Here is a 27,507-nt window from a genome sequence, read left to right on the forward strand (position 1 = left end):
AAGAAACGCATGTGCGTTTCTTATTAAAGCTTTCGTCAAATTAATAAACTTTCAAAAGAACGCGATTATCTTTCAAAGTAAAGCTTGTACTGAGAAAAGCAACACTGATCTCAGTTCTAACAGTCCTTTCACACGTAGCAAACAACTGCTTGTCTTTACAAAGAAACACATGTGCGTTTCTTATTAAAGCTTTCGTGAAATTAAAAAACTTTCAAAAGGACGCGATTATCTTTCAAAGTAAAGCTTGTACTGAGAAAAGCAACACTGATCTCAGTTCTAACAGTGCTTTCACACGTAGCAAACAACTGCTTGTCTTTACAAAGAATAGCATGAGCGTTTCTTACTAAAGCTTTCGTGAAATTAATAAACTTTCAAAAGAACGCGATTATCTTTCAAAGTAAATCTTGTACTGAGGAAATTAAACCTGATCTCAGTTCTAACAGTGCTTTCACACGTAGCAAACAACTGCTTGTCTTTACAAAGAAACGCATGAACGTTTCTTACTAAAGCTTTCGTGAAATTAATAAACTTTCAAAAGAACGCGATTATCTTTCAAAGTAAAGCTTGTACTGAGAAAAGCAACACTGATCTCAGTTCTAACAGTGCTTTCACACGTAGCAAACAACTGCTTGTCTTTACAAAGAAACGCATGTGCATTTCTTTCTAAAGCTTTCGTGAAATTAATAAACTTTCAAAAGAACGCAATTATCTTTCAAAGTAAAGCTTGTACTGAGAAAAGCAACACTGATCTCAGTTATAACAGTGCTTTCACACGTAGCAAACAACTGCTTGTCTTTACAAAGAAACGCATGAGAGTTTCTTACTAAAGCTTTCGTGAAATTAATAAACTTTCAAAAGAACGCGATTATCTTTCAAAGTAAAGCTTGTACTGAGGAAATTAAACCTGATCTCAGTTCTAACAGTGCTTTCACAGGTAGCAAACAACTGCTTGTCTTGACAAAGAAACGCATGTGCGTTTCTAACTAAAGCTTTCGTGAAATTAATAAAGTTTCAAAAGAACGCGCTTATCTTTCAAAGTAAAGCTTGTACTGAGAAAAGCAACACTGATCTCAGTTCTAACAGTGCTTTCACACGTAGCAAACAACTGCTTGTCTTTACAAAGAATCGCATGAGCGTTTCTTGCTAAAGCTTTCGTGAAATTAATAAACTTTCAAAAGAACGCGATTATCTTTCAAAGTAAAGCTTGTACTGAGGAAATTAAACCTGATCCCAGTTCTAACAGTGCTTTCACACGTAGCAAACAACTGCTTGTCTTGACAAAGAAACGCATGAGCGTTTCTTACTAAAGCTTTCGTGAAATTAATAAAGTTTCAAAAGAACGCCCTTATCGTTCAAAGTAAAGCTTGTACTGAGAAAAGCAACACTGATCCTAGTTCTAACACTGCTTTCACACGTAGCAAACAACTGCTTGTCTTTACAAAGAAACGCATGTGCGTTTCTTATTAAAGCTTTCGTCAAATTAATAAACTTTCAAAAGAACGCGATTATCTTTCAAAGTAAAGCTTGTACTGAGAAAAGCAACACTGATCTCAGTTCTAACAGTGCTTTCACACGTAGCAAACAACTGCTTGTCTTTACAAAGAAACGCATGTGCGTTTCTTATTAAAGCTTTCGTGAAATTAATAAACTTTCAAAAGAACGCGATTATCTTTCAAAGTAAAGCTTGTACTGAGAAAAGCAACACTGATCTCAGTTCTAACAATGCTTTCACACGTAGCAAACAACTGCTTGTCTTTACAAAGAATAGCATGAGCGTTTCTTACTAAAGCTTTCGTGAAATTAATAAACTTTTAAAAGAACGCGATTATCTTTCAAAGTAAATCTTGTACTGAGGAAATTAAACCTGATCTCAGTTCTAACAGTGCTTTCACACGTAGCAAACAACTGCTTGTCTTTACAAAGAAACGCATGTGCGTTTCTTACTAAAGCTCTCGTGAAATTCATAAATTTTCAAAAGAACGCGATTATCTTTCAAAGTAAAGCTTGTACTGAGAAAATTAAACCTGATCTCAGTTCTAACATTGCTTTCACACGTAGCAAACAACTGCTTGTCTTGACAAAGAAACGCATGTGCGTTTCTTACTAAAGCTTCCGTGGAATTAATAAAATTTCAAAAGAACACGATTATCTTTCAAAGTAAAGCTTGTACTGAGAAAAGCAACACTGATCTCAGTTCTAACAGTGCTTTCATACGTAGCAAACAACTGCTTGTCTTTACAAAGAAACGCATGAGCGTTTCTTACAAAAGCTTTCGTGAAATTAATAAACTTTCAAAAGAACGCGATTATCTTTCAAAGTAAAGCTTGTACTGAGGAAATTAAACCTGATCTAGTTCTAACAGTGCTTTCACACGTAGCAAACAACTGCTTGTCTTTACAAAGAAACGCATGTGCGTTTCTTTCTAAAGCTTTCGTGAAATTAATAAACTTTCAAAAGAACGCGATTATCTTTCAAAGTAAAGCTTGTACTGAGAAAAGCAACACTGATCTCAGTTCTAACAGTGCTTTCACAAGTAGCAAACAACTGCTTGTCTTTACAAAGAAATGCATGAGCGTTTCTTACTAAAGCTTTCGTGAAATTAATAAACTTTCAAAAGAACGCGATTATCTTTCAAAGTAAAGCTTGTACTGAGGAAATTAAACCTGATCTCAGTTCTAACAGTGCTTTCACACGTAGCAAACAACTGCTTGTCTTGACAAAGAAACGCATGTGCGTTTCTTACTAAAGCTTTCGTGAAATTAATAAAGTTTCAAAAGAACGCGCTTTTCATAGTAAAGCTTGTACTGAGAAAAGTAACACTGATCTCAGTTCTAACAGTGTTTCACACGTAACAAACAACTGCTTGTCTTTACAAAGAATCACATGAGCGTTTCTTACTAAAGCTTTCGTGAAATTAATAAACTTTCAAAAGAACGCGATTATCTTTCAAAGTAAAGCTCTTACTGAGGAAATTAAACCTGATCTCAGTTCTAACAGTGCTTTCACACGTAGCAAACAACTGCTTGTCTTGACAAAGAAACGCATGAGCGTTTCTTACTAAAGCTTTCGTGAAATTAATAAAGTTTCAAAAGAACGCGCTTATCTTTCAAAGTAAAGCTTGTACTGAGAAAAGCAACACTGATCTCAGTTCTAACAGTGCTTTCACACGTAGCAAACAACTGCTTGTCTTTACAAAGAAACGCATGAGCGTTTCTTACTAAAGCTTTCGTGAAATTAATAAACTTTCAAAAGAACGCGATTATCTTTCAAAGTAAAGCTTGTACTGAGAAAAGCAACACTGATCTCAGTTCTAACAGTGCTTTCACACGTAGCAAACAACTGCTTGTCTTTACAAAGAAACGCATGTGCGTTTCTTATTAAAGCTTTCGTGAAATTAATAAACTTTCAAAAGAACGCGATTATCTTTCAAAGTAAAGCTTGTACTGAGAAAATTAAACCTGATCTCAGTTCTAACAGTGCTTTCACACGTAGCAAACAACTGCTTGTCTTGACAAAGAAACGCATGTGCGTTTCTTACTAAAGCTTCCGTGGAATTAATAAAATTTCAAAATACGCGATTATCTTTCAAAGTAAAGCTTGTACTGAGAAAAGCAACACTGATCTCAGTTCTAACAGTGCTTTCACACGTAGCAAACAACTGCTTGTCTTTAGAAAGAAACGCATGAGCGTTTCTTACTAAAGCTTTCGTGAAATTAATAAACTTTCAAAAGAACGCGATTATCTTTCAAAGTAAAGCTTGTACTGAGAAAAACAACACTGATCTCAGTTCTAACAGTGCTTTCACACGTAGCAAACAACTGCTTGTCTTTACAAAGAAACGCATGAGCGTTTCTTTCTAAAGCTTTCGTGAAATTAATAAACTTTCAAAAGAACGCGATTATCTTTCAAAGTAAAGCTTGTACTGAGGAAATTAAACCTGATCTCAGTTCTAACAGTGCTTTCACACGTAACAAACAACTGCTTGTCTTTACAAAGAAACGCATGTGCGTTTCTTTCTAAAGCTTTCGTGAAATTAATAAACTTTCAAAAGAACGCGATTATCTTTCAAAGTAAAGCTTGTACTGAGAAAAGCAACACTGATCTCAGTTCTAACAGTGCTTTCACAAGTAGCAAACAACTGCTTGTCTTTACAAAGAAATGCATGAGCGTTTCTTACTAAAGCTTTCGTGAAATTAATAAACTTTCAAAAGAACGCGATTATCTTTCAAAGTAAAGCTTGTACTGAGGAAATTAAACCTGATCTCAGTTCTAACAGTGCTTTCACACGTAGCAAACAACTGCTTGTCTTGACAAAGAAACGCATGTGCGTTTCTTACTAAAGCTTTCGTGAAATTAATAAAGTTTCAAAAGAACGCGCTTTTCATAGTAAAGCTTGTACTGAGAAAAGTAACACTGATCTCAGTTCTAACAGTGTTTCACACGTAACAAACAACTGCTTGTCTTTACAAAGAATCACATGAGCGTTTCTTACTAAAGCTTTCGTGAAATTAATAAACTTTCAAAAGAACGCGATTATCTTTCAAAGTAAAGCTCTTACTGAGGAAATTAAACCTGATCTCAGTTCTAACAGTGCTTTCACACGTAGCAAACAACTGCTTGTCTTGACAAAGAAACGCATGAGCGTTTCTTACTAAAGCTTTCGTGAAATTAATAAAGTTTCAAAAGAACGCGCTTATCTTTCAAAGTAAAGCTTGTACTGAGAAAAGCAACACTGATCTCAGTTCTAACAGTGCTTTCACACGTAGCAAACAACTGCTTGTCTTTACAAAGAAACGCATGAGCGTTTCTTACTAAAGCTTTCGTGAAATTAATAAACTTTCAAAAGAACGCGATTATCTTTCAAAGTAAAGCTTGTACTGAGAAAAGCAACACTGATCTCAGTTCTAACAGTGCTTTCACACGTAGCAAACAACTGCTTGTCTTTACAAAGAAACGCATGTGCGTTTCTTATTAAAGCTTTCGTGAAATTAATAAACTTTCAAAAGAACGCGATTATCTTTCAAAGTAAAGCTTGTACTGAGAAAATTAAACCTGATCTCAGTTCTAACAGTGCTTTCACACGTAGCAAACAACTGCTTGTCTTGACAAAGAAACGCATGTGCGTTTCTTACTAAAGCTTCCGTGGAATTAATAAAATTTCAAAATACGCGATTATCTTTCAAAGTAAAGCTTGTACTGAGAAAAGCAACACTGATCTCAGTTCTAACAGTGCTTTCACACGTAGCAAACAACTGCTTGTCTTTAGAAAGAAACGCATGAGCGTTTCTTACTAAAGCTTTCGTGAAATTAATAAACTTTCAAAAGAACGCGATTATCTTTCAAAGTAAAGCTTGTACTGAGAAAAACAACACTGATCTCAGTTCTAACAGTGCTTTCACACGTAGCAAACAACTGCTTGTCTTTACAAAGAAACGCATGAGCGTTTCTTTCTAAAGCTTTCGTGAAATTAATAAACTTTCAAAAGAACGCGATTATCTTTCAAAGTAAAGCTTGTACTGAGAAAAGCAACACTGATCTCAGTTCTAACAGTGCTTTCACACGTAGCAAACAACTGCTTGTCTTTACAAAGAAATGCATGAGCGTTTCTTACTAAAGCTTTCGTGAAATTAATAAACTTTCAAAAGAACGTGATTATCTTTCAAAGTAAAGCTTGTACTGAGGAAATTAAACCTGATCTCAGTTCTAACAGTGCTTTCACACGTAGCAAACAACTGCTTGTCTTGACAAAGAAACGCATGTGCGTTTCTTACTAAAGCTTTCGTGAAATTAATAAAGTTTCAAAAGAACGCGCTTATCTTTCAAAGTAAAGCTTGTACTGAGAAAAGCAACACTGATCTCAGTTCTAACAGTGCTTTCACACGTAGCAAACAACTGCTTGTCTTTACAAAGAAATGCATGAGCGTTTCTTACTAAAGCTTTCGTGAAATTAATAAACTTTCAAAAGAAGGCGATTATCTTTCAAAGTAAAGCTTGTACTGAGAAAATTAAACCTGATCTCAGTTCTAACAGTGCTTTCACACGTAGCAAACAACTGCTTGTCTGGACAAAGAAACGCATGTGCGTTTCTTACTAAAGCTTCTGTGGAATTAATAAAATTTCAAAAGAACACGATTATCTTTCAAAGTAAAGCTTGTACTGAGAAAAGCAACACTGATCTCAGTTCTAACAGTGCTTTCACACGTAGCAAACAACTGCTTGTCTTTACAAAGAAACGCATGAGCGTTTCTTACAAAAGCTTTCGTGAAATTAATAAGCTTTCAAAAGAACGCGATTATCTTTCAAAGTAAAGCTTGTACTGAGGAAATTAAACCTGATTTCAGTTCTAACAGTGCTTTCACACGTAGCAAAAAACTGCTTGTCTTTACAAAGAATCGCATGAGCGTTTCTTACTAAAGCTTTCGTGAAATTAATAAAGTTTCAAAAGAACGCGCTTATCTTTCAAAGTAAAGCTTGTACTGAGAAAAGCAACACTGATCTCAGTTCTAACAGTGCTTTCACACGTAGCAAACAACTGCTTGTCTTTACAAAGAAACGCATGAGCGTTTCTTACTAAAGCTTTCGTGAAATTAATAAACTTTCAAAAGAACGCGATTATCTTTCAAAGTAAAGCTTGTACTGAGAAAAGCAACACTGATCTCAGTTCTAACAGTGCTTTCACACGTAGCAAACAACTGCTTGTCTTTACAAAGAAACGCATGTGCGTTTCTTATTAAAGCTTTCGTGAAATTAATAAACTTTCAAAAGAACGCGATTATCTTTCAAAGTAAAGCTTGTACTGAGAAAATTAAACCTGATCTCAGTTCTAACAGTGCTTTCACACGTAGCAAACAACTGCTTGTCTTGACAAAGAAACGCATGTGCGTTTCTTACTAAAGCTTCCGTGGAATTAATAAAATTTCAAAATACGCGATTATCTTTCAAAGTAAAGCTTGTACTGAGAAAAGCAACACTGATCTCAGTTCTAACAGTGCTTTCACACGTAGCAAACAACTGCTTGTCTTTAGAAAGAAACGCATGAGCGTTTCTTACTAAAGCTTTCGTGAAATTAATAAACTTTCAAAAGAACGCGATTATCTTTCAAAGTAAAGCTTGTACTGAGAAAAACAACACTGATCTCAGTACTAACAGTGCTTTCACACGTAGCAAACAACTGCTTGTCTTTACAAAGAAACGCATGAGCGTTTCTTTCTAAAGCTTTCGTGAAATTAATAAACTTTCAAAAGAACGCGATTATCTTTCAAAGTAAAGCTTGTACTGAGGAAATTAAACCTGATCTCAGTTCTAACAGTGCTTTCACACGTAACAAACAACTGCTTGTCTTTACAAAGAAACGCATGTGCGTTTCTTTCTAAAGCTTTCGTGAAATTAATAAACTTTCAAAAGAACGCGATTATCTTTCAAAGTAAAGCTTGTACTGAGAAAAGCAACACTGATCTCAGTTCTAACAGTGCTTTCACAAGTAGCAAACAACTGCTTGTCTTTACAAAGAAATGCATGAGCGTTTCTTACTAAAGCTTTCGTGAAATTAATAAACTTTCAAAAGAACGCGATTATCTTTCAAAGTAAAGCTTGTACTGAGGAAATTAAACCTGATCTCAGTTCTAACAGTGCTTTCACACGTAGCAAACAACTGCTTGTCTTGACAAAGAAACGCATGTGCGTTTCTTACTAAAGCTTTCGTGAAATTAATAAAGTTTCAAAAGAACGCGCTTTTCATAGTAAAGCTTGTACTGAGAAAAGTAACACTGATCTCAGTTCTAACAGTGTTTCACACGTAACAAACAACTGCTTGTCTTTACAAAGAATCACATGAGCGTTTCTTACTAAAGCTTTCGTGAAATTAATAAACTTTCAAAAGAACGCGATTATCTTTCAAAGTAAAGCTCTTACTGAGGAAATTAAACCTGATCTCAGTTCTAACAGTGCTTTCACACGTAGCAAACAACTGCTTGTCTTGACAAAGAAACGCATGAGCGTTTCTTACTAAAGCTTTCGTGAAATTAATAAAGTTTCAAAAGAACGCGCTTATCTTTCAAAGTAAAGCTTGTACTGAGAAAAGCAACACTGATCTCAGTTCTAACAGTGCTTTCACACGTAGCAAACAACTGCTTGTCTTTACAAAGAAACGCATGAGCGTTTCTTACTAAAGCTTTCGTGAAATTAATAAACTTTCAAAAGAACGCGATTATCTTTCAAAGTAAAGCTTGTACTGAGAAAAGCAACACTGATCTCAGTTCTAACAGTGCTTTCACACGTAGCAAACAACTGCTTGTCTTTACAAAGAAACGCATGTGCGTTTCTTATTAAAGCTTTCGTGAAATTAATAAACTTTCAAAAGAACGCGATTATCTTTCAAAGTAAAGCTTGTACTGAGAAAATTAAACCTGATCTCAGTTCTAACAGTGCTTTCACACGTAGCAAACAACTGCTTGTCTTGACAAAGAAACGCATGTGCGTTTCTTACTAAAGCTTCCGTGGAATTAATAAAATTTCAAAATACGCGATTATCTTTCAAAGTAAAGCTTGTACTGAGAAAAGCAACACTGATCTCAGTTCTAACAGTGCTTTCACACGTAGCAAACAACTGCTTGTCTTTAGAAAGAAACGCATGAGCGTTTCTTACTAAAGCTTTCGTGAAATTAATAAACTTTCAAAAGAACGCGATTATCTTTCAAAGTAAAGCTTGTACTGAGAAAAACAACACTGATCTCAGTTCTAACAGTGCTTTCACACGTAGCAAACAACTGCTTGTCTTTACAAAGAAACGCATGAGCGTTTCTTTCTAAAGCTTTCGTGAAATTAATAAACTTTCAAAAGAACGCGATTATCTTTCAAAGTAAAGCTTGTACTGAGAAAAGCAACACTGATCTCAGTTCTAACAGTGCTTTCACACGTAGCAAACAACTGCTTGTCTTTACAAAGAAATGCATGAGCGTTTCTTACTAAAGCTTTCGTGAAATTAATAAACTTTCAAAAGAACGTGATTATCTTTCAAAGTAAAGCTTGTACTGAGGAAATTAAACCTGATCTCAGTTCTAACAGTGCTTTCACACGTAGCAAACAACTGCTTGTCTTGACAAAGAAACGCATGTGCGTTTCTTACTAAAGCTTTCGTGAAATTAATAAAGTTTCAAAAGAACGCGCTTATCTTTCAAAGTAAAGCTTGTACTGAGAAAAGCAACACTGATCTCAGTTCTAACAGTGCTTTCACACGTAGCAAACAACTGCTTGTCTTTACAAAGAAATGCATGAGCGTTTCTTACTAAAGCTTTCGTGAAATTAATAAACTTTCAAAAGAAGGCGATTATCTTTCAAAGTAAAGCTTGTACTGAGAAAATTAAACCTGATCTCAGTTCTAACAGTGCTTTCACACGTAGCAAACAACTGCTTGTCTGGACAAAGAAACGCATGTGCGTTTCTTACTAAAGCTTCTGTGGAATTAATAAAATTTCAAAAGAACACGATTATCTTTCAAAGTAAAGCTTGTACTGAGAAAAGCAACACTGATCTCAGTTCTAACAGTGCTTTCACACGTAGCAAACAACTGCTTGTCTTTACAAAGAAACGCATGAGCGTTTCTTACAAAAGCTTTCGTGAAATTAATAAGCTTTCAAAAGAACGCGATTATCTTTCAAAGTAAAGCTTGTACTGAGGAAATTAAACCTGATCTCAGTTCTAACAGTGCTTTCACACGTAGCAAACAACTGCTTGTCTTGACAAAGAAACGCATGAGCGTTTCTTACTAAAGCTTTCGTGAAATTAATAAAGTTTCAAAAGAACGCGCTTATCTTTCAAAGTAAAGCTTGTACTGAGAAAAGCTACACTGATCTCAGTTCTAACAGTGCTTTCACACGTAGCAAACAACTGCTTGTCTTGACAAAGAAATGCATGTGCGTTTCTTATTAAAGCTTTCGTGAAATTAATAAACTTTCAAAAGAACGCGATTATCTTTCAAAGTAAAGCTTGTACTGAGAAAAGCAACACTGATCTCAGTTCTAACAGTGCTTTCACACGTAGCAAACAACTGCTTGTCTTTACAAAGAAATGCATGAGCGTTTCTTACTAAAGCTTTCGTGAAATTAATAAACTTTCAAAAGAACGTGATTATCTTTCAAAGTAAAGCTTGTACTGAGGAAATTAAACCTGATCTCAGTTCTAACAGTGCTTTCACACGTAGCAAACAACTGCTTGTCTTGACAAAGAAACGCATGTGCGTTTCTTACTAAAGCTTTCGTGAAATTAATAAAGTTTCAAAAGAACGCGCTTATCTTTCAAAGTAAAGCTTGTACTGAGAAAAGCAACACTGATCTCAGTTCTAACAGTGCTTTCACACGTAGCAAACAACTGCTTGTCTTTACAAAGAAATGCATGAGCGTTTCTTACTAAAGCTTTCGTGAAATTAATAAACTTTCAAAAGAAGGCGATTATCTTTCAAAGTAAAGCTTGTACTGAGAAAATTAAACCTGATCTCAGTTCTAACAGTGCTTTCACACGTAGCAAACAACTGCTTGTCTGGACAAAGAAACGCATGTGCGTTTCTTACTAAAGCTTCCGTGGAATTAATAAAATTTCAAAAGAACGCGATTATCTTTCAAAGTAAAGCTTGTACTGAGAAAAGCAACACTGATCTCAGTTCTAACAGTGCTTTCACACGTAGCAAACAACTGCTTGTCTTTACAAAGAAACGCATGAGCGTTTCTTACAAAAGCTTTCGTGAAATTAATAAGCTTTCAAAAGAACGCGATTATCTTTCAAAGTAAAGCTTGTACTGAGAAAAGTAACACTGATCTCAGTTCTAACAGTGTTTCACACGTAACAAACAACTGCTTGTCTTTACAAAGAATCACATGAGCGTTTCTTACTAAAGCTTTCGTGAAATTAATAAACTTTCAAAAGAACGCGATTATCTTTCAAAGTAAAGCTCTTACTGAGGAAATTAAACCTGATCTCAGTTCTAACAGTGCTTTCACACGTAGCAAACAACTGCTTGTCTTGACAAAGAAACGCATGAGCGTTTCTTACTAAAGCTTTCGTGAAATTAATAAAGTTTCAAAAGAACGCGCTTATCTTTCAAAGTAAAGCTTGTACTGAGAAAAGCAACACTGATCTCAGTTCTAACAGTGCTTTCACACGTAGCAAACAACTGCTTGTCTTTACAAAGAAACGCATGAGCGTTTCTTACTAAAGCTTTCGTGAAATTAATAAACTTTCAAAAGAACGCGATTATCTTTCAAAGTAAAGCTTGTACTGAGAAAAGCAACACTGATCTCAGTTCTAACAGTGCTTTCACACGTAGCAAACAACTGCTTGTCTTTACAAAGAAACGCATGTGCGTTTCTTATTAAAGCTTTCGTGAAATTAATAAACTTTCAAAAGAACGCGATTATCTTTCAAAGTAAAGCTTGTACTGAGAAAATTAAACCTGATCTCAGTTCTAACAGTGCTTTCACACGTAGCAAACAACTGCTTGTCTTGACAAAGAAACGCATGTGCGTTTCTTACTAAAGCTTCCGTGGAATTAATAAAATTTCAAAATACGCGATTATCTTTCAAAGTAAAGCTTGTACTGAGAAAAGCAACACTGATCTCAGTTCTAACAGTGCTTTCACACGTAGCAAACAACTGCTTGTCTTTAGAAAGAAACGCATGAGCGTTTCTTACTAAAGCTTTCGTGAAATTAATAAACTTTCAAAAGAACGCGATTATCTTTCAAAGTAAAGCTTGTACTGAGAAAAACAACACTGATCTCAGTTCTAACAGTGCTTTCACACGTAGCAAACAACTGCTTGTCTTTACAAAGAAACGCATGAGCGTTTCTTTCTAAAGCTTTCGTGAAATTAATAAACTTTCAAAAGAACGCGATTATCTTTCAAAGTAAAGCTTGTACTGAGAAAAGCAACACTGATCTCAGTTCTAACAGTGCTTTCACACGTAGCAAACAACTGCTTGTCTTTACAAAGAAATGCATGAGCGTTTCTTACTAAAGCTTTCGTGAAATTAATAAACTTTCAAAAGAACGTGATTATCTTTCAAAGTAAAGCTTGTACTGAGGAAATTAAACCTGATCTCAGTTCTAACAGTGCTTTCACACGTAGCAAACAACTGCTTGTCTTGACAAAGAAACGCATGTGCGTTTCTTACTAAAGCTTTCGTGAAATTAATAAAGTTTCAAAAGAACGCGCTTATCTTTCAAAGTAAAGCTTGTACTGAGAAAAGCAACACTGATCTCAGTTCTAACAGTGCTTTCACACGTAGCAAACAACTGCTTGTCTTTACAAAGAAATGCATGAGCGTTTCTTACTAAAGCTTTCGTGAAATTAATAAACTTTCAAAAGAAGGCGATTATCTTTCAAAGTAAAGCTTGTACTGAGAAAATTAAACCTGATCTCAGTTCTAACAGTGCTTTCACACGTAGCAAACAACTGCTTGTCTGGACAAAGAAACGCATGTGCGTTTCTTACTAAAGCTTCTGTGGAATTAATAAAATTTCAAAAGAACACGATTATCTTTCAAAGTAAAGCTTGTACTGAGAAAAGCAACACTGATCTCAGTTCTAACAGTGCTTTCACACGTAGCAAACAACTGCTTGTCTTTACAAAGAAACGCATGAGCGTTTCTTACAAAAGCTTTCGTGAAATTAATAAGCTTTCAAAAGAACGCGATTATCTTTCAAAGTAAAGCTTGTACTGAGGAAATTAAACCTGATCTCAGTTCTAACAGTGCTTTCACACGTAGCAAACAACTGCTTGTCTTGACAAAGAAACGCATGAGCGTTTCTTACTAAAGCTTTCGTGAAATTAATAAAGTTTCAAAAGAACGCGCTTATCTTTCAAAGTAAAGCTTGTACTGAGAAAAGCTACACTGATCTCAGTTCTAACAGTGCTTTCACACGTAGCAAACAACTGCTTGTCTTGACAAAGAAATGCATGTGCGTTTCTTATTAAAGCTTTCGTGAAATTAATAAACTTTCAAAAGAACGCGATTATCTTTCAAAGTAAAGCTTGTACTGAGAAAAGCAACACTGATCTCAGTTCTAACAGTGCTTTCACACGTAGCAAACAACTGCTTGTCTTTACAAAGAAATGCATGAGCGTTTCTTACTAAAGCTTTCGTGAAATTAATAAACTTTCAAAAGAACGTGATTATCTTTCAAAGTAAAGCTTGTACTGAGGAAATTAAACCTGATCTCAGTTCTAACAGTGCTTTCACACGTAGCAAACAACTGCTTGTCTTGACAAAGAAACGCATGTGCGTTTCTTACTAAAGCTTTCGTGAAATTAATAAAGTTTCAAAAGAACGCGCTTATCTTTCAAAGTAAAGCTTGTACTGAGAAAAGCAACACTGATCTCAGTTCTAACAGTGCTTTCACACGTAGCAAACAACTGCTTGTCTTTACAAAGAAATGCATGAGCGTTTCTTACTAAAGCTTTCGTGAAATTAATAAACTTTCAAAAGAAGGCGATTATCTTTCAAAGTAAAGCTTGTACTGAGAAAATTAAACCTGATCTCAGTTCTAACAGTGCTTTCACACGTAGCAAACAACTGCTTGTCTGGACAAAGAAACGCATGTGCGTTTCTTACTAAAGCTTCCGTGGAATTAATAAAATTTCAAAAGAACACGATTATCTTTCAAAGTAAAGCTTGTACTGAGAAAAGCAACACTGATCTCAGTTCTAACAGTGCTTTCACACGTAGCAAACAACTGCTTGTCTTTACAAAGAAACGCATGAGCGTTTCTTACAAAAGCTTTCGTGAAATTAATAAGCTTTCAAAAGAACGCGATTATCTTTCAAAGTAAAGCTTGTACTGAGGAAATTAAACCTGATCTCAGTTCTAACAGTGCTTTCACACGTAGCAAACAACTGCTTGTCTTGACAAAGAAACGCATGAGCGTTTCTTACTAAAGCTTTCGTGAAATTAATAAAGTTTCAAAAGAACGCGCTTATCTTTCAAAGTAAAGCTTGTACTGAGAAAAGCTACACTGATCTCAGTTCTAACAGTGCTTTCACACGTAGCAAACAACTGCTTGTCTTGACAAAGAAATGCATGTGCGTTTCTTATTAAAGCTTTCGTGAAATTAATAAACTTTCAAAAGAACGCGATTATCTTTCAAAGTAAAGCTTGTACTGAGAAAAGCAACACTGATCTCAGTTCTAACAGTGCTTTCACACGTAGCAAACAACTGCTTGTCTTTACAAAGAAACGCATGTGCGTTTCTTATTAAAGCTTTCGTGAAATTAATAAACTTTCAAAAGAACGCGATTATCTTTCAAAGTAAAGCTTGTACTTAGAAAATTAAACCTGATCTCAGTTCTAACAGTGCTTTCACACGTAGCAAACAACTGCTTGTGTTGACAAAGAAACGCATGTGCGTTTCTTACTAAAGCTTCCGTGGAATTAATAAAATTTCAAAATACGCGATTATCTTTCAAAGTAAAGCTTGTACTGAGAAAAACAACACTGCTCACAGTTCTAACAGTGCTTTCACACGTAGCAAACAACTGCTTGTCTTTACAAAGAAACGCATGAGCGTTTCTTTCTAAAGCTTTCGTGAAATTAATAAACTTTCAAAAGAACGCGATTATCTTTCAAAGTAAAGCTTGTACTGAGGAAATTAAACCTGATCTCAGTTCTAACAGTGCTTTCACACGTAGCAAACAACTGCTTGTCTTGACAAAGAAACGCATGTGCGTTTCTTACTAAAGCTTTCGTGAAATTAATAAAGTTTCAAAAGAATGCGCTTATCTTTCAAAGTAAAGCTTGTACTGAGAAAAGCAACACTGATCTCAGTCCTAACAGTTTTTCACACGTAGCAAACAACTGCTTGTCTTTACAAAGAATCGCATGAGCGTTTCTTACTAAAGCTTTCGTGAAATTAATAAACTTTCAAAAGAACGCGATTATCTTTCAAAGTAAAGCTTGTACTGAGGAAATTAAACCTGATCTCAGTTCTAACAGTGCTTTCACACGTAGCAAACAACTGCTTGTCTTTACAAAGAAACGCATGAGCGTTTCTTTCTAAAGCTTTCGTGAAATTAATAAACTTTCAAAAGAATGCTATTATATTGCAAAGTAAAGCTTGTACTGAGAAAAGCAACACTGATCTCAGTTCTAACAGTGCTTTCACAGGTAGCAAACAACTGCTTGTCTTGACAAAGAAACGCATGTGCGTTTCTTACTAAAGCTCTCGTGAAATTAATAAAGTTTCAAAAGAACGCGCTTATCTTTCAATGTAAAGCTTGTACTGAGAAAAGCAACACTGATCTCAGTTCTAACAGTGCTTTCACACGTAGCAAACAAGTGCTTGTCTTTACAAAGAATCGCATGAGCGTTTCTTACTAAAGCTTTCGTGAAATTAATAAAATTTCAAAAGAACGCGCTTATCTTTCAAAGTAAAGCTTGTACTGAGAAAAGCAACACTGATCTCAGTTCTAACAGTGCTTTCACAGGTAGCAAACAACTGCTTGTCTTTACAAAGAAACGCATGTGCGTTTCTTACTAAAGCTTTCGTGAAATTAATAAACTTTCAAAAGAACGCGAATATCTTTCAAAGTAAAGCTTGTACTGAGAAAAGCAACACTGATCTCAGTTCTAACAGTGCTTTCACACCTAGCAAACAACTGCTTGTCTTTACAAAGAAACGCATGAGCGTTTCTTACTAAAGCTTTCGTGAAATTAATTAACTTTCAAAAGAACGCAATTATCCTTCAAAGTAAAGCTTGTACTGAGAAAAGCAACACTGATGTCAGTTCTATCAGTGCTTTCACACGTAGCAAACAACTGCTTGCCTTTACAAAGAAATGCATGAGCGTTTCTTACTAAAGCTTTCGTGAAATTAATAAACTTTCAAAAGAACGCGATTATCTTTCAAAGTAAAGCTTGTACTGAGGAAATTAAACCTGATCTCAGTTCTAACAGTGCTTTCACACGTAGCAAACAACTGCTTGTCTTTACAAAGAAACGCATGTGCGTTTCTTTCTAAAGCTTTCGTGAAATTAATAAACTTTCAAAAGAACGCGATTATCTTTCAAAGTAAAGCTTGTACTGAGAAAAGCAACACTGATCTCAGTTCTAACAGTGCTTTCACACGTAGCAAACAACTGCTTGTCTTGACAAAGAAACGCATGTGCGTTTCTTACTAAAGCTTCCGTGGAATTAATAAAATTTCAAAAGAACACGATTATCTTTCAAAGTAAAGCTTGTACTGAGAAAAGCAACACTGATCTCAGTTCTAACAGTGCTTTCACACGTAGCAAACAACTGCTTGTCTTTACAAAGAAACGCATGAGCGTTTCTTACAAAAGCTTTCGTGAAATTAATAAACTTTCAAAAGAACGCGATTATCTTTCAAAGTAAAGCTTGTACTGAGGAAATTAAACCTGATCTCAGTTCTAACAGTGCTTTCACACGTAGCAAACAACTGCTTGTCTTTACAAAGAAACGCATGTGCGTTTCTTTCTAAAGCTTTCATGAAATTAATAAACTTTCAAAAGGACGCGATTATCTTTCAAAGTAAAGCTTGTACTGAGAAAAGCAACACTGATCTCAGTTCTAACAGTGCTTTCACAAGTAGCAAACAACTGCTTGTCTTTACAAAGAAATGCATGTGCGTTTCTTACTAAAGCTTTCGTGAAATTAATAAAGTTTCAAAAGAACGCGCTTTTCAAAGTAAAGTTTGTACTGAGAAAAGCAACACTGATCTCAGTTCTAACAGTTTTTCACACGTAACAAACAACTGCTTGTCTTTAAAAGAATCGCTTGAGCGTTTCTTACTAAAGCTTTCGTGAAATTAATAAACTTTCAAAAGAACGCGATTATCTTTCAAAGTAAAGCTTGTACTGAGGAAATTAAACCTGATCTCAGTTCTAACAGTGCTTTCACACGTAGCAAACAACTGCTTGTCTTGACAAAGAAACGCATGAGCGTTTCTTACTAAAGCTTTCGTGAAATTAATAAACTCCCGAAAGAATGCGATTATCTTTCAAAGTAAAGCTTGTACTGAGAAAAGCTACACTGATCTCAGTTCTAACAGTGCTTTCACACGTAGCAAACAACTGCTTGTCTTGACAAAGAAATGCATGTGCGTTTCTTATTAAAGCTTTCGTGAAATTAATAAACTTTCAAAAGAACGCGATTATCTTTCAAAGTAAAGCTTGTACTGAGAAAAGCAACACTGATCTCAGTTCTAACAGTGCTTTCACACGTAGCAAACAACTGCGTGTTTACAAAGAAACGCATGTGCGTTTCTTATTAAAGCTTTCGTGAAATTAATAAACTTTCAAAAGAACGCGATTATCTTTCAAAGTAAAGCTTGTACTTAGAAAATTAAACCGATCTCACTTCTAACAGTGCTTTCACACGTAGCAAACAACTGCTTGTCTTGACAAAGAAACGCATGTGCGTTTCTTACTAAAGCTTCCGTGGAATTAATAAAATTTCAAAATACGCGATTATCTTTCAAAGTAAAGCTTGTACTGAGAAAAGCAACACTGATCTCAGTTCTAACAGTGCTTTCACACGTAGCAAACAACTGCTTGTCTTTACAAAGAAACGCATGAGCGTTTCTTACTAAAGCTTTCGTGAAATTAATAAACTTTCAAAAGAACGCGAATATCTTTCAAAGTAAAGCTTGTACTGAGAAAAACAACACTGATCTCAGTTCTAACAGTGCTTTCACACGTAGCAAACAACTGCTTGTCTTTACAAAGAAACGCATGAGCGTTTCTTTCTAAAGCTTTCGTGAAATTAATAAACTTTCAAAAGAACGCGATTATCTTTCAAAGTAAAGCTTGTACTGAGAAAAGCAACACTGATCTCAGTTCTAACAGTGCTTTCACACGTAGCAAACAACTGCTTGTCATTACAAAGAAATGCATGAGCGTTTCTTACTAAAGCTTTCGTGAAATTAATAAACTTTCAAAAGAACGCGATTATCTTTCAAAGTAAAGCTTGTACTGAGAAAAGCAACACTGATCTTAGTTCTAACAGTGCTTTCAAACGTAGCAAACAACTGCTTGTCTTTACAAAGAAATGCATGAGCGTTTCTTACTAAAGCTTTCGTGAAATTAATAAACTTTCAAAAGAAGGCGATTATCTTTCAAAGTAAAGCTTGTACTGAGGAAATTAAACCTGATCTCAGTTCTAACAGTGCTTTCACACGTAGCAAACAACTGCTTGTCTTGACAAAGAAACGCATGTGCGTTTCTTACTAAAGCTTTCGTGAAATTAATAAAGTTTCAAAAGAACGCGCTTATCTTTCAAAGTAAAGCTTGTACTGAGAAAAGCAACACTGATCTCAGTTCTAACAGTGTTTCACACGTAGCAAACAACTGCTTGTCTTTACAAAGAATCGCATGAGCGTTTCTTACTAAAGCTTTCGTGAAATTAATAAACTTTCAAAAGAACGCGATTATCTTTCAAAGTAAAGCTTGTACTGAGGAAATTAAACCTGATCTCAGTTCTAACAGTGCTTTCACACGTAGCAAACAACTGCTTGTCTTGACAAAGAAACGCATGTGCGTTTCTTACTAAAGCTTTCGTGAAATTAATAAAGTTTCAAAAGAATGCTATTATATTTCAAAGTAAAGCTTGTACTGAGAAAAGCAACACTGATCTCAGTTCTAACAGTGCTTTCACAGGTAGCAAACAACTGCTTGTCTTGACAAAGAAACGCATGTGCGTTTCTTACTAAAGCTCTCGTGAAATTAATAAAGTTTCAAAAGAACGCGCTTATCTTTCAATGTAAAGCTTGTACTGAGAAAAGCAACACTGATCTCAGTTCTAACAGTGCTTTCACACGTAGCAAACAACTGCTTGTCTTTACAAAGAATCGCATGAGCGTTTCTTACTAAAGCTTTCGTGAAATTAATAAAATTTCAAAAGAACGCGCTTATCTTTCAAAGTAAAGCTTGTACTGAGAAAAGCAACACTGATCTCAGTTCTAACAGTGCTTTCACAGGTAGCAAACAACTGCTTGTCTTTACAAAGAAACGCATGTGCGTTTCTTACTAAAGCTTTCGTGAAATTAATAAACTTTCAAAAGAACGCGAATATCTTTCAAAGTAAAGCTTGTACTGAGAAAAGCAAAACTGATCTCAGTTCTAACAGTGCTTTCACACCTAGCAAACAACTGCTTGTCTTTACAAAGAAACGCATGAGCGTTTCTTACTAAAGCTTTCGTGAAATTAATTAACTTTCAAAAGAACGCAATTATCCTTCAAAGTAAAGCTTGTACTGAGAAAAGCAACACTGATGTCAGTTCTATCAGTGCTTTCACACGTAGCAAACAACTGCTTGCCTTTACAAAGAAATGCATGAGCGTTTCTTACTAAAGCTTTCGTGAAATTAATAAACTTTCAAAAGAACGCGATTATCTTTCAAAGTAAAGCTTGTACTGAGGAAATTAAACCTGATCTCAGTTCTAACAGTGCTTTCACACGTAGCAAACAACTGCTTGTCTTTACAAAGAAACGCATGTGCGTTTCTTTCCAAAGCTTTCGTGAAATTAATAAACTTTCAAAAGAACGCGATTATCTTTCAAAGTAAAGCTTGTACTGAGAAAAGCAACACTGATCTCAGTTCTAACAGTGCTTTCACACGTAGCAAACAACTGCTTGTCTTGACAAAGAAACGCATGTGCGTTTCTTACTAAAGCTTGCGTGGAATTAATAAAATTTCAAAAGAACACGATTATCTTTCAAAGTAAAGCTTGTACTGAGAAAAGCAACACTGATCTCAGTTCTAACAGTGCTTTCACACGTAGCAAACAACTGCTTGTCTTTACAAAGAAACGCATGAGCGTTTCTTACAAAAGCTTTCGTGAAATTAATAAACTTTCAAAAGAACGCGATTATCTTTCAAAGTAAAGCTTGTACTGAGGAAATTAAACCTGATCTCAGTTCTAACAGTGCTTTCACACGTAGCAAACAACTGCTTGTCTTTACAAAGAAACGCATGTGCGTTTCTTTCTAAAGCTTTCGTGAAATTAATAAACTTTCAAAAGAACGCGATTATCTTTCAAAGTAAAGCTTGTACTGAGAAAAGCAACACTGATCTCAGTTCTAACAGTGCTTTCACACGTAGCAAACAACTGCTTGTCTTTACAAAGAAATGCATGAGCGTTTCTTACTAAAGCTTTCGTGAAATTAATAAACTTTCAAAAGAACGTGATTATCTTTCAAAGTAAAGCTTGTACTGAGGAAATTAAACCTGATCTCAGTTCTAACAGTGCTTTCACACGTAGCAAACAACTGCTTGTCTTGACAAAGAAACGCATGTGCGTTTCTTACTAAAGCTTTCGTGAAATTAATAAAGTTTCAAAAGAACGCGCTTATCTTTCAAAGTAAAGCTTGTACTGAGAAAAGCAACACTGATCTCAGTTCTAACAGTGCTTTCACACGTAGCAAACAACTGCTTGTCTTTACAAAGAAATGCATGAGCGTTTCTTACTAAAGCTTTCGTGAAATTAATAAACTTTCAAAAGAAGGCGATTATCTTTCAAAGTAAAGCTTGTACTGAGAAAATTAAACCTGATCTCAGTTCTAACAGTGCTTTCACACGTAGCAAACAACTGCTTGTCTGGACAAAGAAACGCATGTGCGTTTCTTACTAAAGCTTCCGTGGAATTAATAAAATTTCAAAAGAACACGATTATCTTTCAAAGTAAAGCTTGTACTGAGAAAAGCAACACTGATCTCAGTTCTAACAGTGCTTTCACACGTAGCAAACAACTGCTTGTCTTTACAAAGAAACGCATGAGCGTTTCTTACAAAAGCTTTCGTGAAATTAATAAGCTTTCAAAAGAACGCGATTATCTTTCAAAGTAAAGCTTGTACTGAGGAAATTAAACCTGATCTCAGTTCTAACAGTGCTTTCACACGTAGCAAACAACTGCTTGTCTTGACAAAGAAACGCATGAGCGTTTCTTACTAAAGCTTTCGTGAAATTAATAAAGTTTCAAAAGAACGCGCTTATCTTTCAAAGTAAAGCTTGTACTGAGAAAAGCTACACTGATCTCAGTTCTAACAGTGCTTTCACACGTAGCAAACAACTGCTTGTCTTGACAAAGATATGCATGTGCGTTTCTTATTAAAGCTTTCGTGAAATTAATAAACTTTCAAAAGAACGCGATTATCTTTCAAAGTAAAGCTTGTACTGAGAAAAGCAACACTGATCTCTGTTCTAACAGTGCTTTCACACGTAGCAAACAACTGCTTGTCTTTACAAAGAAACGCATGTGCGTTTCTTATTAAAGCTTTCGTGAAATTAATAAACTTTCAAAAGAACGCGATTATCTTTCAAAGTAAAGCTTGTACTTAGAAAATTAAACCTGATCTCAGTTCTAACAGTGCTTTCACACGTAGCAAACAACTGCTTGTCTTGACAAAGAAACGCATGTGCGTTTCTTACTAAAGCTTCCGTGGAATTAATAAAATTTCAAAATACGCGATTATCTTTCAAAGTAAAGCTTGTACTGAGAAAAGCAACACTGATCTCAGTTCTAACAGTGCTTTCACACGTAGCAAACAACTGCTTGTCTTGACAAAGAAACGCATGAGCGTTTCTTACTAAAGCTTCCGTGAAATTAATAAACTTTCAAAAGAACGCGATTATCTTTCAAAGTAAAGCTTGTACTGAGAAAAACAACACTGCTCACAGTTCTAACAGTGCTTTCATACGTAGCAAACAACTGCTTGTCTTTACAAAGAAACGCATGAGCGTTTCTTTCTAAAGCTTTCGTGAAATTAATAAACTTTCAAAAGAACGCGATTATCTTTCAAAGTAAAGCTTGTACTGAGGAAATTAAACCTGATCTCAGTTCTAACAGTGCTTTCACACGTAGCAAACAACTGCTTGTCTTGACAAAGAAACGCATGTGCGTTTCTTACTAAAGCTTTCGTGAAATTAATAAAGTTTCAAAAGAACGCGCTTATCTTTCAAAGTAAAGCTTGTACTGAGAAAAGCAACACTGATATCAGTTCTAACAGTGTTTCACACGTAGCAAACAACTGCTTGTCTTTACAAAGAATCGCATGAGCGTTTCTTACTAAAGCTTTCGTGAAATTAATAAACTTTCAAAAGAAGGCGATTATCTTTCAAAGTAAAGCTTGTACTGAGGAAATTAAACCTGATCTCAGTTCTAACAGTGCTTTCACACGTAGCAAACAACTGCTTGTCTTGACAAAGAAACGCATGTGCGTTTCTTACTAAAGCTTTCGTGAAATTAATAAAGTTTCAAAAGAATGCGCTTATCTTTCAAAGTAAAGCTTGTACTGAGAAAAGCAACACTGATCTCAGTCCTAACAGTGTTTCACACGTAGCAAACAACTGCTTGTCTTTACAAAGAATCGCATGAGCGTTTCTTACTAAAGCTTTCGTGAAATTAATAAACTTTCAAAAGAACGCGATTATCTTTCAAAGTAAAGCTTGTACTGAGGAAATTAAACCTGATCTCAGTTCTAACAGTGCTTTCACACGTAGCAAACAACTGCTTGTCTTTACAAAGAAACGCATGAGCGTTTCTTTCTAAAGCTTTCGTGAAATTAATAAACTTTCAAAAGAATGCTATTATATTGCAAAGTAAAGCTTGTACTGAGAAAAGCAACACTGATCTCAGTTCTAACAGTGCTTTCACAGGTAGCAAACAACTGCTTGTCTTGACAAAGAAACGCATGTGCGTTTCTTACTAAAGCTCTCGTGAAATTAATAAAGTTTCAAAAGAACGCGCTTATCTTTCAATGTAAAGCTTGTACTGAGAAAAGCAACACTGATCTCAGTTCTAACAGTGCTTTCACACGTAGCAAACAAGTGCTTGTCTTTACAAAGAATCGCATGAGCGTTTCTTACTAAAGCTTTCGTGAAATTAATAAAATTTCAAAAGAACGCGCTTATCTTTCAAAGTAAAGCTTGTACTGAGAAAAGCAACACTGATCTCAGTTCTAACAGTGCTTTCACAGGTAGCAAACAACTGCTTGTCTTTACAAAGAAACGCATGTGCGTTTCTTACTAAAGCTTTCGTGAAATTAATAAACTTTCAAAAGAACGCGAATATCTTTCAAAGTAAAGCTTGTACTGAGAAAAGCAACACTGATCTCAGTTCTAACAGTGCTTTCACACCTAGCAAACAACTGCTTGTCTTTACAAAGAAACACATGAGCGTTTCTTACTAAAGCTTTCGTGAAATTAATTAACTTTCAAAAGAACGCAATTATACTTCAAAGTAAAGCTTGTACTGAGAAAAGCAACACTGATGTCAGTTCTATCAGTGCTTTCACACGTAGCAAACAACTGCTTGCCTTTACAAAGAAATGCATGAGCGTTTCTTACTAAAGCTTTCGTGAAATTAATAAACTTTCAAAAGAACGCGATTATCTTTCAAAGTAAAGCTTGTACTGAGGAAATTAAACCTGATCTCAGTTCTAACAGTGCTTTCACACGTAGCAAACAACTGCTTGTCTTTACAAAGAAACGCATGTGCGTTTCTTTCTAAAGCTTTCGTGAAATTAATAAACTTTCAAAAGAACGCGATTATCTTTCAAAGTAAAGCTTGTACTGAGAAAAGCAACACTGATCTCAGTTCTAACAGTGCTTTCACACGTAGCAAACAACTGCTTGTCTTGACAAAGAAACGCATGTGCGTTTCTTACTAAAGCTTCCGTGGAATTAATAAAATTTCAAAAGAACACGATTATCTTTCAAAGTAAAGCTTGTACTGAGAAAAGCAACACTGATCTCAGTTCTAACAGTGCTTTCACACGTAGCAAACAACTGCTTGTCTTTACAAAGAAACGCATGAGCGTTTCTTACAAAAGCTTTCGTGAAATTAATAAACTTTCAAAAGAACGCGATTATCTTTCAAAGTAAAGCTTGTACTGAGGAAATTAAACCTGATCTCAGTTCTAACAGTGCTTTCACACGTAGCAAACAACTGCTTGTCTTTACAAGTTTCTTTCTAAAGCTTTCATGAAATTAATAAACTTTCAAAAGGACGCGATTATCTTTCAAAGTAAAGCTTGTACTGAGAAAAGCAACACTGATCTCAGTTCTAACAGTGCTTTCACAAGTAGCAAACAACTGCTTGTCTTTACAAAGAAATGCATGTGCGTTTCTTACTAAAGCTTTCGTGAAATTAATAAAGTTTCAAAAGAACGCGCTTTTCAAAGTAAAGTTTGTACTGAGAAAAGCAACACTGATCTCAGTTCTAACAGTTTTTCACACGTAACAAACAACTGCTTGTCTTTACAAAGAATCGCTTGAGCGTTTCTTACTAAAGCTTTCGTGAAATTAATAAACTTTCAAAGAACGCGATTATCTTTCAAAGTAAAGCTTGTACTGAGGAAATTAAACCTGATCTCAGTTCTAACAGTGCTTTCACACGTAGCAAACAACTGCTTGTCTTGACAAAGAAACGCATGAGCGTTTCTTACTAAAGCTTTCGTGAAATTAATAAACTCCCGAAAGAATGCGATTATCTTTCAAAGTAAAGCTTGTACTGAGAAAAGCTACACTGATCTCAGTTCTAACAGTGCTTTCACACGTAGCAAACAACTGCTTGTCTTGACAAAGAAATGCATGTGCGTTTCTTATTAAAGCTTTCGTGAAATTAATAAACTTTCAAAAGAACGCGATTATCTTTCAAAGTAAAGCTTGTACTGAGAAAAGCAACACTGATCTCAGTTCTAACAGTGCTTTCACACGTAGCAAACAACTGCTTGTCTTTACAAAGAAACGCATGTGCGTTTCTTATTAAAGCTTTCGTGAAATTAATAAACTTTCAAAAGAACGCGATTATCTTTCAAAGTAAAGCTTGTACTTAGAAAATTAAACCGATCTCAGTTCTAACAGTGCTTTCACACGTAGCAAACAACTGCTTGTCTTGACAAAGAAACGCATGTGCGTTTCTTACTAAAGCTTCCGTGGAATTAATAAAATTTCAAAATACGCGATTATCTTTCAAAGTAAAGCTTGTACTGAGAAAAGCAACACTGATCTCAGTTCTAACAGTGCTTTCACACGTAGCAAACAACTGCTTGTCTTTACAAAGAAACGCATGAGCGTTTCTTACTAAAGCTTTCGTGAAATTAATAAACTTTCAAAAGAACGCGATTATCTTTCAAAGTAAAGCTTGTACTGAGAAAAACAACACTGATCTCAGTTCTAACAGTGCTTTCACACGTAGCAAACAACTGCTTGTCTTTACAAAGAAACGCATGAGCGTTTCTTTCTAAAGCTTTCGTGAAATTAATAAACTTTCAAAAGAACGCGATTATCTTTCAAAGTAAAGCTTGTACTGAGAAAAGCAACACTGATCTCAGTTCTAACAGTGCTTTCACACGTAGCAAACAACTGCTTGTCATTACAAAGAAATGCATGAGCGTTTCTTACTAAAGCTTTCGTGAAATTAATAAACTTTCAAAAGAACGCGATTATCTTTCAAAGTAAAGCTTGTACTGAGAAAAGCAACACTGATCTTAGTTCTAACAGTGCTTTCAAACGTAGCAAACAACTGCTTGTCTTTACAAAGAAATGCATGAGCGTTTCTTACTAAAGCTTTCGTGAAATTAATAAACTTTCAAAAGAAGGCGATTATCTTTCAAAGTAAAGCTTGTACTGAGGAAATTAAACCTGATCTCAGTTCTAACAGTGCTTTCACACGTAGCAAACAACTGCTTGTCTTGACAAAGAAACGCATGTGCGTTTCTTACTAAAGCTTTCGTGAAATTAATAAAGTTTCAAAAGAACGCGCTTATCTTTCAAAGTAAAGCTTGTACTGAGAAAAGCAACACTGATCTCAGTTCTAACAGTGTTTCACACGTAGCAAACAACTGCTTGTCTTTACAAAGAATCGCATGAGCGTTTCTTACTAAAGCTTTCGTGAAATTAATAAACTTTCAAAAGAACGCGATTATCTTTCAACGTAAAGCTTGTACTGAGGAAATTAAACCTGATCTCAGTTCTAACAGTGCTTTCACACGTAGCAAACAACTGCTTGTCTTGACAAAGAAACGCATGTGCGTTTCTTACTAAAGCTTTCGTGAAATTAATAAAGTTTCAAAAGAATGCTATTATATTGCAAAGTAAAGCTTGTACTGAGAAAAGCAACACTGATCTCAGTTCTAACAGTGCTTTCACAGGTAGCAAACAACTGCTTGTCTTGACAAAGAAACGCATGTGCGTTTCTTACTAAAGCTCTCGTGAAATTAATAAAGTTTCAAAAGAACGCGCTTATCTTTCAATGTAAAGCTTGTACTGAGAAAAGCAACACTGATCTCAGTTCTAACAGTGCTTTCACACGTAGCAAACAAGTGCTTGTCTTTACAAAGAATCGCATGAGCGTTTCTTACTAAAGCTTTCGTGAAATTAATAAAATTTCAAAAGAACGCGCTTATCTTTCAAAGTAAAGCTTGTACTGAGAAAAGCAACACTGATCTCAGTTCTAACAGTGCTTTCACAGGTAGCAAACAACTGCTTGTCTTTACAAAGAAACGCATGTGCGTTTCTTACTAAAGCTTTCGTGAAATTAATAAACTTTCAAAAGAACGCGAATATCTTTCAAAGTAAAGCTTGTACTGAGAAAAGCAAAACTGATCTCAGTTCTAACAGTGCTTTCACACCTAGCAAACAACTGCTTGTCTTTACAAAGAAACGCATGAGCGTTTCTTACTAAAGCTTTCGTGAAATTAATTAACTTTCAAAAGAACGCAATTATCCTTCAAAGTAAAGCTTGTACTGAGAAAAGCAACACTGATGTCAGTTCTATCAGTGCTTTCACACGTAGCAAACAACTGCTTGCCTTTACAAAGAAATGCATGAGCGTTTCTTACTAAAGCTTTCGTGAAATTAATAAACTTTCAAAAGAACGCGATTATCTTTCAAAGTAAAGCTTGTACTGAGGAAATTAAACCTGATCTCAGTTCTAACAGTGCTTTCACACGTAGCAAACAACTGCTTGTCTTTACAAAGAAACGCATGTGCGTTTCTTTCCAAAGCTTTCGTGAAATTAATAAACTTTCAAAAGAACGCGATTATCTTTCAAAGTAAAGCTTGTACTGAGAAAAGCAACACTGATCTCAGTTCTAACAGTGCTTTCACACGTAGCAAACAACTGCTTGTCTTGACAAAGAAACGCATGTGCGTTTCTTACTAAAGCTTCCGTGGAATTAATAAAATTTCAAAAGAACACGATTATCTTTCAAAGTAAAGCTTGTACTGAGAAAAGCAACACTGATCTCAGTTCTAACAGTGCTTTCACACGTAGCAAACAACTGCTTGTCTTTACAAAGAAACGCATGATAGTTTCTTACAAAAGCTTTCGTGTAATTAATAAACTTTCAAAAGAACGCGATTATCTTTCAAAGTAAAGCTTGTACTGAGGAAATTAAACCTGATCTCAGTTCTAACAGTGCTTTCACACGTAGCAAACAACTGCTTGTCTTTACAAAGAAACGCATGTGCGTTTCTTTCTAAAGCTTTCGTGAAATTAATAAA

This window comes from Chionomys nivalis, chromosome 17 (genome assembly GCF_950005125.1).
Source record: "Chionomys nivalis chromosome 17, mChiNiv1.1, whole genome shotgun sequence".
NCBI lineage: Eukaryota > Metazoa > Chordata > Mammalia > Rodentia > Cricetidae > Chionomys > Chionomys nivalis.